The 13,875-nt window shown below is 39.7% G+C and overlaps 1 pseudogene across 1 annotated transcript; it reads left to right on the top strand.

Annotated features, from left to right (window-relative positions):
- Positions 1 to 1,646: 1,646 nt before the first annotated feature.
- LOC116089409 lies at positions 1,647 to 3,708 on the top strand (annotated as a pseudogene). The gene has a single exon (XR_004118313.1). The product of XR_004118313.1 is annotated as a Y+L amino acid transporter 2 pseudogene (transcript).
- The last annotated feature ends 10,167 nt before the right edge of the window (positions 3,709 to 13,875 follow it).

The raw sequence follows: 13,875 nt of genomic DNA, 5'->3' as shown, positions 1-13,875 counted from the left end.
TGGGGAGAAAAGGGTTTATTTGGCTTACACTTCCAGATTATAGTTCATCACTGGAGGAAGTCAGAACAGGAACTCAAGTGAGGCTATAATCTAGAGGCAGGAGCTGATGTGGAAGCCATAGAGGGTACAACTTACTGGCATACTTAGCCTGGGTTGCTCAACCTATTTTTTTATAGAACACAGTACCATCAGCCTAGGGATGGCACCACCTAAAATGGAATGAGCCATCACTCATTGGTCACTAATTTTAAAAATGCCTTACAGATGGATTGTATAGAGAATTTCCTCAATGGGATGCCTTTACCTCTCTAACAACTCTAACTTGTGTCAAGTTGACACACAAAACCACCCAGTTCAGCTTCATGGATTCATATTAGCATAATAGACTCTCTTCTATAAACATCTTAACTTACAACATTTTATCATTCTCTAAATATGTAGAGATCTCTGATTCCAACCACCATGTCTTTGAGTTCCTCAGACATGTCAATTTGACTACCTCTAAATGAGATAATGTCCCACCAATAATAACCAAACTAGTTTTTCTCACCTCATATTTAATCTTTAGCAGTGTATTAACCATACTCAGTTTTTTAATATCCCCCAACTAGGCAATAATACTAATTACTAATAACAGCTTACTCTATTCTCTTTACAGGCATTGACCCACCCCATTCCCATCATCTTTTAGTCAGTTAAGTAGTGATTGTCCAAATACATTCCTGTCTGCTAGAATGTAGTTCCAGGAACAGTGGCAAATAGACCTTTACCACCTGACCTGCTAGAGTATCCCATAGACTTTCCTTGCACAGCATCTTCTAATGAGATCTTTCTAAAGCTTAGACTTACTAGGCAATGAGTAATGATGTTTAAAGAACATCTCAGTGAGACTGACACATAGCCCTAAGCAAAGTTTGTCTAAGACAGTAATCTCCTGTTTACTTCTAGGATGCCGGGTGTGCTCTATTGATGGTGAGGAGGACAGGCATTATAGATTCAACAACAAATATCTGGGGACTACCAAGAACATATGTTCTTTTATAATAGGTTCAAGAGAGGCCTCAAAGGGCCTTGAAGCCTCTGTAACATCCACTGCAGTAGTCACCACAAAATTCTACTCTATCTTGACTGCTCCTGCTTATCTGACTCTATGATAGGTATCTAGAGGGATCAGGCTGTGTAAATTGAGGTGTGTCATAAAGCAAAGAGAAGACCCTTGTAAAGATCGAAGGCTGCTAGATCTAAAAGACCTGGGTATCTCAAGCCAGCACTACCAGATAGTCCAGTCACACAGAAAACACTAGACACTTTTCAGTCCTCAAATATTTTAACAAGAAGGGTTCATTAAAATATCAGAAAAAACAACACTAGAACTTGTTATAAGAATCTTAAAACCATTTGAGTCATAAACAATTCTGAAATCTATTAGAATCAATTATTTTTCATTACTAACAGAGGCCCAGATTCGTCCGATTTACTTAACATTACTGTTTTAAACTATATTGAATGTGTGGTTGCTGATCTTGCAAAAACTAGACTTGAAAAAAATGAACTTTAAAATATCATATTATTGGGGCGACAGTGAGACCAAGCATCCTAGCAGCTCTGGGCCATGAGGAGGCCATACTAAACACAGGTGTACAGGAATGATTTACCATGGAGCTAAGGAACTTGGGAGCCCCATACCCACCTACCATCCTCTCCCCAAGGCCAACCAACACATTGTAAAAGAAGATGGCACCTAACCATCTCAAGGGTCTCCAGAAGCTATGCAGCTAAAGGAGATCTCCTTGCTGAACAGGGCCAGCCTGGTGATGGACAATATGATTGGCTCAGTGACCTTTCTCTCACCGAAGGGTGTTCTAAAATATACTGCTTCCTGTGTGTTGTCAGTTGTAGTGTGGGCCACTGGTGGGCTATTCTCTGTTGTAGGTACACTTTGTTATGCAGAACTGGGAACCACTATCACCAAGTCAGGGGCTAGTTATACTTATATTCTAGAGACCTCTGGGAGCTTCATTGCCTTTATCCATCTGTGGGTCTCACTTCTAATTGTTGAATCCACCAGTCAGGCCATCATCACCGTCACCTTTATCAAGTATATCATCAAACCCTCCTTCCCCACCTGTGATCCTCCATATGTGGCATGCCATCTCCTCTCTGCTACCTGCATATATCTGGTGATATTTGTGAACTGTGCCTATGTCAAATGGGCGCATGAGTACAAGACACATTCATGTATGCCAAGGTCCTGGCACTCATTGCCATCATTATCATGGGCCTTGTTAAACTGTGCCGGGGACACAATGAGCACTTTCAGGACACCTTTACAGGTTCCTCGTGGAATATGGGAGACCTCTCTCTTGTCCTGTACTCTGCCTTTTTCTCTTACTCAGGTTGGGGCACCTTTAATTTTGTAACAGAAGAAATCAAAAACTCAGAAAGGAATTTGCCCTTGGCCATTGGGATTTCTATGCCCATTGTGACACTCATCTACATCATGACAAATGTGGCCTAACAGTGTGGAATGTTCAGAATGTACAGAAGAATGATGCTATGGTTGTGACACTGGATGAGCAAACATTTGGCATGTGCAGTTGGACCATCCCCATTACTGTTGTTCTGTCCTGATTTGGGAGCCTAAATGCATCTTTGCTTCATCAAGGTAGTTTTTCGTGGGCTCTAGTGAGGGCCACCTTCTGAACCTTCTGTCCATGATCCACATTGAGTACATTACTGTTCAATTGCACCGTGACACTTATCTACTTCCTCATGAAGGATGTTTTACTGCTCATCAACTACTTCAGCTTTAGCTACTGGCTCTTTGTGGGCTTGTCTATTGTCGGACAGTTCTATTTTCACAGGAAAGAGCCTGATTGGCCTTGACCTCTCAAGCTGAGCCTCTTTTTTCCCCATCGTGTTCTGCGTATGCTCCTTGTTTCTCGTGGCTGTACCCCTCTCCAATGATACCATCAATCCCCTCATTGGCATTGGGATTGCCCTCTCTGGAGTCCCTGTCTACTTCATGGGTGTTTATTTGCCAGAGTCCTGGAGGCCACTCTTGCTTAGGAATGTTATGGCTACTGTCACCAGAGTAACCCAGAAGCTTTACGTATTGACTGAACTAGATGTAGCTGAAAAGAAAAATGTTGAGAGGAAAACTGACTAGAAGTTGGAGATGACATTCCCTGGAGCTCAGGAGGCTGTGACCACAGCCACCAAAGACCAGTTCCCTAAACCTTCTGAATTAAAAGAGCCTCTTGGCCCACATTCTGTAAGGGGGCTCAGGGCCAATGCTCTCTCATTGGTAAGCTATGGGAACATACCAATCAGGCCAGCCTGAAGAAGGGAACTTCAGTGGGAGGGGAGGTTGGGGCAGGGCATTGATTTAGTTTTATTTCTGATGAGTAGATAAAGCCCTGAAGGAATATTAGACTGGAAGCTCTGGCTCTTGATTCACAGCTCTTTGTAGTTTAAACTGGGAGTCTACAGTGGGGCTCCTTCATGGGAAGTTTTCCTCTGACCAAGTCCAGCTACTTGATTTTTAGAGGTCTGAAATGCTACCATTTCTTCCTATGGTTCAAAATTCTTCCTTGAGGAGAGTGTTGCATTCCCTTCTTGTTTGTTGGGTAGCATGAACAGCAAGGTGTTATTTAACTGACATGGGATCAATGTGTGCCTCCTTTCCTGAATTCCCAAGAGGAACAACACTCCATATCTGGAACTTCATGTTCAAGCGAACAGTAAGCTTAATCGGAAGAAGACTGTTCAGGATCTTGGCATGTAAGTCCTCTATTAGTGGGTCTGAATGCTGGGATATCTTTAGGATCTCATTGTGTATAGTGTATCCACATCCTTGAGGAGGTGCTGCCTGTCTGAGTTGGCTTAGATCATATTAGCAGTATGGTCAGGATCCTTAGGCAAGGTGGTAAGCCTCTGGCTCATAGAGGAATTCGCCTGGGCCACTTGATTGTGACCTTCCTAGCTGAATCCATGGTGCTGTGGCACCCTTGAAACAAGGGTGAAAAGAAAACCTCACTACTCCAGCTGAGTGGAGCATCTCTACTACCTGGGCAAGCCACACTGTCACCAAATTTCAACTCCTATATTTCATTATTAATTGATACTTAATCCAGGACACCAGTTGTATCAAACCATTAGTGATCATTTGTCTACAGGATTCAATAAGTAAAATGTGTTTGAAAAAAGTATCTTAGCTGGCCTGGTGGCACACATCTGTAATCTGAGCACTTGGTATGGTGACATTTAAGTAGTGTGAATTTGAGGCTAACTTAGGCTACATAATTTCCAGGTAGCCACTCTGGAAAGATAAGACAAGATCTTTTCTCATCATATACCTGTTTTACTTTAGTATATAAATAAGTCACCTGGCTTATTATCACCTGGCTCAGATCCAGCAAGGACAGATGAGCAACTTCATGAGTCAGAAGTCTGGTAATACTGCTATTTTGAAGGAAAATCCTTTGTTTTAGTAAGAAGGTCAATCTTCGTTCTACTTGATATAAAATAAATCTTTGGATTTCTGGTATGAATTGCAAGAAGCCTGGAATGTTCTACATAAGGTGTTTTGCAAAATTCAGGTACATAACCTGATTTATCAGTTGTCATTGGACTCCTGGGTTCAAGTCATTAAATAGTTTGTTATCTTTAAGAGCCTTGCAAGATTTGCTATGTATGGACTCACAAAAGTCCATTCTGCTGGAAGTGGTCATTAGCTTTCTGAAAACATCAAGCTTTGTTTACACTCTGAACCATCTTGGGTCATGGAACAGTATACTTGCTTGCTTTCTCTTTTCCAAGGGCTGGTAAGATTAAAGTCTCAGAAAATTCTTGGTATTTGTGCATCTACTGTTTTCTCTCTGTGAAGATCGATGAAGACTGTGGGAGAAAACAGCTTCAACCTCAACCTGGCTCCTGGTAAAGGGTAGAAACAATTAATTCTGATGATCAGACTAGGCTGCCAATTAAAGCCAAAACAACAGGCTTGGATCTTTGTGAGCTGAATGTCTACACTAGATTCTACAACTATCTTGATGCCCTTAGAAATTGCCATCTTGGACACAGACAAACCTGCTGTGCTGTCTTGGCATCCCTCGTGGACATTTCAAGTTTTAGAATTCGTGAGCAATACAGATGTGGCCGTCTCCCAGTACCAAACTGACTCTAGATGCAAAGGAGTAATCCTGGATATATGCTTGCTCAGTAAAGACTTAGGGGAGTATAATCATACACACACAGAAAAGATTGGATGATTTTAAGAAGACTTCAAAGAATAGTTGATGTGAAATCAAAAGTTTAAATAAACTAACTTCCAGGAAGAAAGTATAAATTACTCAGTTTCTCACTGGGACATATTTGCTGATTCTGAGTGCAGGTTGACAAAGTGTGATCCTAATCTAGGGAAAAGGAGTTTTAATTCTGCCTACATGTCATGTGAATGGGAATCTGAGAAAAGATCACATTGTAGAGTCAATTCTTTATGCCCTGTGCCTGTGCCCTGGGAACTTAACATATTTTCTGGTTGAATTGTTAGAATTAGGTTGAAAAACATAGATTTTGGTTTAGTTTGCTTTGGTTTAATCTGTGTTTTGATGGGAAGCCTTATATAGCTGGCTATAGTGGTACACATCTATATCCCAGAACTGGGGAATCAGAAACAATAGTATCACAAGGGTGCAACATAATCATCCTAGGTTTCATTGCTATGCAGCTTCTTGAAGAAAGTAAATAGAGGAGGCAGAGAAAGGAGAAAGGAGGAGGAGAAAGAAAAGGGAGGAGAAAAGAGGGGAAGGAAAGAGGAACAGACAGGAAACAGAAGTCTAGAAGGAGGGGTAGTGGGAGAAGACAATTTCAGAACAAATTCAGAGAAGAACTAACCCTCAAGTCAAAGCAGAGCCTCTTGCCAAGTAACTAAAGCCACATTCCAATCCTAACATGGTTCAATATCCAATTGGACCCAACTTATAAGCCCCTTTTCCGAAAAATTCTCCTTGAGGAAAAAATAATGGTGAATGTTTCTATTTCAGTGATTCTTCTATGTAAAATGTCCAGCAAGTAATAATTAAGAAATATCATGTAGAACCAAAAGAAAGTAATCAATAAAGATACATGCATGTATGTTTCAAATATCAGAATTATAAGAAAATGTCTTCAAATTAACTAATGTAAAAACATTTCTAAGATGGAGAAAATGGAGAATGAAATGTAAGAAAATGTGAAAATGTTCACTAGACAAGCAGAATCTTTTACCAAAAACTTAACAGTAGAAATTAAAATATTTGAAATACATATTCTTACACTTGACAAAAAGTATAGTAGACACGAAGAAAGTGACCGGCGAATGTAAAGGCAGATGATGTGAACACAGGGGAGTGACCTAAAATGAATCACTTGCAGCAAAGGAAGCATCCACTTTTATCTTGGTATACTTTACTGACTGCAGACAAAGAAGAGCTGCATTTCTTATCCTGTGGCATAATGCATTATGATCCTGTCAAACTAATTTATGCTATGCAGTAAGTGGTGACGTGCCACCATTAATATAACCACAAACAAAAAAGTTTGGGTACTTCTGCTATGGATCAGTCTATACACAGTCATAATAGACCTGATACAAACTCTGTCATGACCTAGGCTGTCATGTCCAGACCTCCAGAAGACTAACTGAAGCAATATTTGCAGTGGTGGGAAAACAACTTGTCGGTTTCACACAGGTTTAGGTGGGGATAGTTCCAAATGTACCCTTTATTAAATGGAGACCTGCCTGAGAAAATGTAATTCTGATATAAGCCATACAGAATGTCCATCTTCATTCCCTCCCCACCCCATCTGTTCACAGCACAGTGAGTGAAAGGAATAGAAATGTTAAAATCATCAAACTATGGATAAAATGGAAAAATCAAAAGGTTGCATAACTGAGCTCTCAAATCTGGGAAACAAAACTGTTTGTTAGTTGGGTCACAGCTCATCCATGCAGCCAAGTTGAGATGATCCCAGAGAAGCTGTCTGGTGATTGTTGTTTAATGAACCCTTCCAACAAACCATGATAGTGTGCTGGTGTGGTGACTCTCATTCATATCTCTTTTCTGCAAGTTCATGAAGCACTTAACCTATCGTGACAAAGACGCAGGATTAGAAGCGATCCTGAGCAAACTCTTTGGAACAAAAGGTAATCATGGTTGTGCCAAGCATCATCTTTACATTCTGAGGGTTTATATGAGATAGTATTTCCTTTTCAAATTTTGAACATCTTTAGATTGTTTTGGTTAATGTTAGACTAATGAATATTAACCAGAAGAATAAAAATTAATGCTTAGAACTTCGATAATGCTAAAAAGTATTGGGAGAAAGTAATAAATGATTCGAAATTTTGTTGGGAAAAAAAAGTTGATAGGATGACCTACATAAGACTTTCAAGTGTTACAGATTATTAGTTTTCTCTTAATTATGTGTGTCTGTGTGTGATGCATGTCTGCACATGTATGTATATGTGTATCGTGTGAGTTTAGTGCCTGTGGAGTCTGGAAGAGGTCATCAGATGTCCTGGAGCTAGATTTAATACAGGTGCTGGGTTGCAGTTAGGGGTGCTGGGAATCAAAGTCTAGTCCTCTGAAAGAGCAGCAAACCCTCTTAACCACCGAGCCATTGTTCCACCCTGATTGTCATTTAATATAAAAGTTTCTGTGAGGAATTATTGGTTAGAAATATAAAGCCAAGGAGAAGAAAAAAATGAGTCATTGAGTAGTTATTTTTACTTAATAAAATTTAGAAGTTTCGTGTCAAGTTAAAGACATTTAAAGAAACACTGTTTCTCAAAATTTTCAGTTCAAAATGAATCAAAACTTTTGAAAAATCAGTAAATATTGCCAAGAAGTAGTTTTGAACTGTGATTCCATGAACTGTGAGAATCATACTGAATGATGTTGTTCTATATGTTAGATCATTGTTTTCAGCTCATTAGATGCTATGCTTTAAGGATAAGGATAAGGTAGTCGCTACACATAAAGGACCATAAGGATACAAGGCTCCGGAAGGTAATGCATGACCTGAAACACGCGGCCCCGAAACACACAGCCTCGCAACACACAGCGTATAGAATCCCGCTGAGAATAGAGAAAGCTCCATGCTTTCACTGGCTCTCTCATGAATAAGTTCCATGAGTTTTAGAGAAAGCATCATGTTCTTAACATTTAGTTGCTTCAAGTCCCCTTTTCTGCTTTGTCCCCTTCCTGATGTATCCCGGGAAAAATCTGAAGGGAAAAAAAATTTCCAGTGAATATGGTTATTTATTGTCATCAGTAAATATACTCATTTTTATTTTCCAGGAATTACGGAGGCTTGAAAACATCTGGCTATGTTATGGTCAATTTTAATATCAACTTACCACAAGTTAGAACCACCTGAGCAGGGAACCTCACCTGAAGAACCATCCTGACTGCTTTGACCAAGGTGCTTCACAGCGATTATAGTCTGCACCTTCTGGCAGCAGTCAGGTTGCCGCATATGTAGCAGAGGATGGCATTGTCTGGCATCAATAGGAGGAGAGGCCCTTGGTCCTCTGAAGGCTCGATTCCCCAATGTAGGGGAATTTTAGGGCGCTGAGGTGAGAGCGGGTGAGGGAAGGGGGAGCATCTTCATAGAAGCAGGGGCATGGGGAATGGGAGAGGGGGGGTTCCAGAGGGGAAACATGGAAAGGGGGTAACATTTGAAATGTAAATACATAAAATATCCAATAAAAAAGAAAAGAAGAGAAAAGAAGAGGAAAGGAAAGGAAAAGGAAAGGAAGGGAAGGAGAGAAAAGGAAAGGAAAGGAAAGGAAAGGAAAGGAAAGGAAAGGAAAGGAAAGGAAAGGAAAGGAAAGGAAAGGAAAGGAAAGGAAAGGAAAGGAAAGGAAAGAGAAAAAAAAATGTTCGGGAAGAGGAAATTTACTCGCCTTTTCATTGCTCAGCCTCAGCTCTTTACCTAGAACTTGATGTGTCCTGTTGCTGTTACAGTTGCTGATTCCTTCGCTGTGATCAGAACCAGCACTTCCCTTCCTTTTGGACCAAGGACCAGTGGCTCTCCCAAAGCATTTCAGATTTTCGGTTCCTGACAGAGACTGCGAAGGCACCCACCCAGCCTTGTAGACTGAGCAACTGCTGGGTTGTTAGTCTCCACAGTGAGAGGTAGACTCTGTGAGAGATTCCAACTGATGAGTCACTCAGCCTCGAGAACTAATCAGCTACTGGGTTCCTAGCCTCTCACGTGTGACTGAGCTGTTGCTGCTATTTAATGTAAGCTGAATAGATTCATATATGTGTACGCACTCGCGCACGCGCGCGCACACACACACACACACACACACACACACACACACATCTCGTTAGTCATTAGTTCTGATCCCCTAGAAAGCCCTGAATAACATAGGCTACATCTACCAAATAAATTGTTCCCATTCCAATCCAAAAATCTTAAATGGAATGAACTGGCAACTGAAAAGAAATTCTGCACCAGTCAAATTTCCAATGCGGTAACAAACGCGATAGCTAGATCCACTTGAAAGAGAAAGAAGGCTGACCTTGACTAGTGGTTTCCAGTTTCCATCAGAGCTGCTTGTCCCCGTAGCTGTAGGTCTGTGGTAGCACAGTATATGATAGAGAAAACGTGTAACACGGGAGGCCGGTCTCATGACAGATGAAAGCAAAGGGAGAAAACAGAAAGGCTTGTTCTCTATACAGTTTTCAAGGTCATAACTCCCTTGCACTGGGGTCTGTTGTAAACCCCCCTTCATCTCCCTATCACACTATGAAGGGCAGGGCGGGGTGGGAGAAGCTAAGCCTTTACACCTGACCCTTTGGGAGACATTAAACTACAAAGTGCGGCATCTGCTGAAATAAATGTCATTTCTCATTATTTTGCTCAATGAACTATAATACCACATTAAAGTGTTTTGCTTAAGAACATAAAATATTCATGAATAATAAGTTTCTACAAAAGGACAGTTTCACACGTTATATGAAATAAATGTGTATGGGTTTAATATAAATTATAATTTACTTTCTTAAGTGATAACTACAGGGCTAATAATTTAGACTTAATTATGTGTACTGCATTTTAATTGCATATGTTTCATTTAGAGTTTGGGCTTCGGATGTTGCCAGTGGATAGAAAGGAAGTTTTAAGTTACTCTGGAAACTCACTGAGGAAATTCTTTGCATGTTAACTACATCTTGTCACATACTTATACATATATGCACATGCATATACATACATACAAACATACATGCATACACAATTTCTTCAATAGAATAACACGTGCAACTCTCATTTCAGCCCTGATATTTTACTATAAAGATGCTAACAGTAAGAAGTCTCTAGTTATTGTTGAATAGTTGATAAAAGGCAGAGAGTAGGAGCAGAGATCGGCAGATTCCAAAAATTAAGTTGCCAGACAGTGAAAACATACTATCAAGCATCATGGGAGAGACTGACTCAGAGCAATAGGGAAAAGAGTCATTAAGAAGACCCTGGAAGTTCTACTCTGGCATGCTCACAGGCACGCACCTTACACACATATACACAGTACACCATACATACGGAAACCACACCATACACATACACCACACCACACACACACACACACACACACACACACACACACACACACACACCAAATCATCCACATACACCAAAAGGAAGGAGGAAGTGAAGAAGGAGGGGAGAGAAGAAGGGAAGAACTAAAGGAGGGGGAAAGAAAGACAATACTTCTTTATATAGAATTATATTTTTACAAAAAAATATAATTGTTGTCCTATCAAGAAATACTTTATATCTACCATAAGAGTGATGGGTATTTTTAGATTTTTACACCTACTATTTTAATTCTCTACAGCAACAAATATCATACTTTAACCAATTAAATATTGTATTTTGACAATTATTTTAAAAACTCATTAGCATACTATGGCTTTTTAGTTCCTTATAGTGTAATAAATATAAACACCTCTTCAAAGGATACATAAGAGTGAAGGTAAATTTTCAAAGACTTTTAGTCATTTGTGTTCATCATAAAAAGCATATGCATATAAGCTTTTTTTACAAAATATTGAGAACAGAACAGAAACCTCTGAGAAATGCTGACCTTTTTTCTGTGTTTAAATGATATCTTTTTAAAAAAATGAAACAAGTTTCAAGTGGATGTTTTTCCATTTATTTTTTTTTTATATCTGAATAAAAAAACTCATAGAATGAAGAACTGGGTGTCTGTCTGATAAGAAAAATTTAATCTAATGTGGTAAATGTACCATCTCAAAAGAAAATAGACTATTTCAACTATACATATCTTTTAAAAAAAAACTGTCTCACTTCCTCCAACAAGGCACAACTCCTCCAATAAGGCCACACCTCCTAATAGTGACACTCCCTACGGTCAAGCATTCAAACACATGAATCTATGGGAACCAAACCTGTTCAAATCACCACATTACACACCCTGGCTCCCATAGGCTTGTAGCCATAACATAATGCAAAATGTGCTTAGTCCAACTTCAAAAGTCCCCACAGTCAATCACAGTCTAAACAATGGTTAAAGTTCAGTTTCTTCTCAGATTCATGCAATTTCTTAACAGTAATCCCCTATAAAATCAAAATCAAAAAGCAGATCACATACTTCCAACATCAGGGGATATAGATTACCATTGCAAAATGCTATAGTGAGGAAATACTAGACCACAGCAAGACTAAAGACCAGCTGGGAAAAGTCCAAACTCTGCATCTCCGTGTCTGATGTCAGTTCATTTTAGCTTTGTTTGCTACAACAATTCTTTCTCTTGGGCTGTTTCTGCTCCCCTTTAGCAGCTTTCCTTGACAGGTATCCCATGGCTCTGGAATCTTTAACATCTTGGGGTCTCCAGAGCCACTTTGACTTCATAGATTCTTGTTCCAATGTCTGGGATCCATACATGATTGTCTGGAGTCCTCTAAAGGGCTTTGGTCACTTCTCTAACTCTGCTGTCTATAGCACTCTAGACTCTGACTGATTTCACTCCACTGTTACTGCTCTTCTTGGTGGTAATCCCATGGTACTGGCATCTCCAATTCACTGGGGTCTTCCACAGCCACTAGACTATGCTTTTACTAAGAGCCTCTCTTATAGGCTCTCTTCATGGTGCCAAGCCTCAACATCTTTGCATGAACACTTCAGTCCTAAGCCTTCAATTGCCACTGAGGTTGTACTTTCAAAAAGGGCCTTTCCTGGCTTCTCACAGTGCCAAGTCTAAAGCCTCATCTGTTCTTTATAACCCCACTCCTTCTACCAACTTCTGTATTAGTCAGGGTTCTCTAGAGTCACAAAATTTATAGAATGGATATGTGTATATTCATATAGACTAACATTTATATATGTAATATATTGAAATTTATATACATAATATATAAATTAAACACACACACACACACACACACACACACATATATATATATATATATATATATATATATATATATATATATATATATCCCACATATATAGAATTAATTGGAATGACTTACAGGCTGCTGTCCAACTAACCACATAGTGGCTTCTCATTTCCATGAGGCTAGATATCTTCTGTATGAGATGGAATCCTGAAGAAGTAGGTTCCAACAGATATGCTGGCAAGTTAGTGCAAGTGAGTGAAGAAAGAACCCTTCCATCTTCCATTGTCCTATGTAGGCCTCCATCAGAAGGTATGGCCCAGGTTAAAGATGTGCCTAAAGATCTGGACTAAAGGTATGTGTCTATCCAGAGTAAGAACATGTCTCATCCCACCTCAAGATCGGGATCAAAAGTTTGTGTCTTCCAGCCTCATGATCTGGGACACAGGTGTGCCCTCCACTTCTGGATTGTAACTTATTCCAGATAGAGTCAAGATGATCACAGAGAGTAGCCATCACAGGCAAATACATAAAGGACATTTTATCTTACCACAAGGGTACTTGTTCAACCATGTTCACTGATACTCTATTTACAGTAGCCAAAAACAAAAAACAAAAAACAAAAAAAACAAAAAAAAAGGGGAAACATTATAGATGTCCTTCAACAGAAGAATGTGTAAAGAAAATGTGGTACACATATTACACATGAAATCTGCAGGAAAATTAGTGGAGTTAGAGAAAAAAAAACTTCCAGAGTGAGGTAACTCACACCAGAAAGATAAATATGGTATGTATTGTATTCACCTACATATGGACATTAGCTATTAAATAAATAGTAATCAAGCTAAAATCCATAGACCCAGAGAGTATAGAAGAAGGGACTAGAGGGGATTTCCCTGGAATAGGGAAATAGATTTTATGGGAATGCTGGGGGAGGAGGCTTGAACAAGAGGCTCAAGTGAAGAGGAGAGATACATTTGAGGGAGAGAGCACAAGGAGAGACAGCTAGAATCGAGTGGCTTTAGAGGGGCGGTATGGGAGTGCTGTGGTGATTTATTAAAATATATGAAGCCAATCTTAATAAAGTCTCTTAATATTGAGGGAAGACAGATACCCAAGTCTACAGTCTGTCTTACCTGCAATCATGCTAGAGCAATGGTGGCACACAGCTTGTGGAAGTAACCAACCAATGTCTGATTTGACTTAAGGCCCACTCCATGAGATGGAACTCCTACCCAACACTGAATGGATGACTTAAAACTAGAGACTAAGTAGTTCAGAGACCTAGGATAAAACCAAATGCTACTGGTCTAAAAACGTAACAATAAAATGACTCCTGATGATATTCTGCTGAACTCATAGATTGCTGCTTTATTCAACCAATATCAAAAAAGAGTCTTTCCTCTCCAGTAGATGGGCAAAACAAGCAGAGAGAGAGAGAGAGAGAGAGAGAGAGAGAGA

This window comes from Mastomys coucha, unplaced genomic scaffold (assembly GCF_008632895.1).
Source record: "Mastomys coucha isolate ucsf_1 unplaced genomic scaffold, UCSF_Mcou_1 pScaffold14, whole genome shotgun sequence".
Taxonomy (NCBI): domain Eukaryota; kingdom Metazoa; phylum Chordata; class Mammalia; order Rodentia; family Muridae; genus Mastomys; species Mastomys coucha.
This window is presented reverse-complemented; position numbering and strand designations above follow the sequence as displayed.